This window comes from Diaphorina citri, unplaced genomic scaffold, assembly GCF_000475195.1.
Source record: "Diaphorina citri unplaced genomic scaffold, Diaci psyllid genome assembly version 1.1 scaffold46035, whole genome shotgun sequence".
Classification (NCBI taxonomy): domain Eukaryota; kingdom Metazoa; phylum Arthropoda; class Insecta; order Hemiptera; family Psyllidae; genus Diaphorina; species Diaphorina citri.
In genome coordinates this window covers 1-515 of record NW_007423355.1, presented here as the reverse complement: position 1 = coordinate 515, position 515 = coordinate 1, and the positions used below count along the sequence as shown (strand labels likewise).

The window sequence follows — 515 nt, the reverse complement described above, 5'->3', positions numbered from 1 at the left end:
TGAGGTTTGCGAGTTCAAAGAACCTGTACCTGATTTGAGGTAAGTATTCCTAGAGGAAAAACATTCGCCATTATTGGTATTGTCTCCTCACGTTCCAACATTCCTATTCCAGATGGTCATCCAACCACTTGCAACGTTACTTAACTTCAGTCATCCATTGTGAACTGGCACGAGCTATCGCGACCAAAGGAAATACTGCCCATCACAAATTCAGATAATTATAGCAACTAGCAATCTATGTATATCATGTTCTAATCTTTACTCTTTTCAGTGAACAATCATCCGAACCTGATGGCAGCAAAACAACTGAAAAGTCTCAGGATATTACTGAAACACCCTCAATTAATAAAACCCATACAACTGGTGTGCGCGAGGAAAACCAAGCTAGTAATATTCAAATCAAAACTGTGCAAAGTGTTGATAGTGCCAAAGATGAGTGGGGTGACGATGACCTATTTGATGACATAGATTATGATAAACTAGACCAATCTATTAGTGAGCCACAGAAAAACTCC

The 515-nt window shown here is 39.2% G+C and overlaps 1 long non-coding RNA gene across 1 annotated transcript; it reads left to right on the top strand.

Moving 5' to 3' along the window:
* LOC113473590 lies at positions 1–507 on the top strand. The gene is made up of 2 exons (XR_003395526.1): positions 1–39; positions 272–507. It is a non-coding gene; the product is annotated as an uncharacterized LOC113473590 (long non-coding RNA).
* The last annotated feature ends 8 nt before the right edge of the window (positions 508–515 follow it).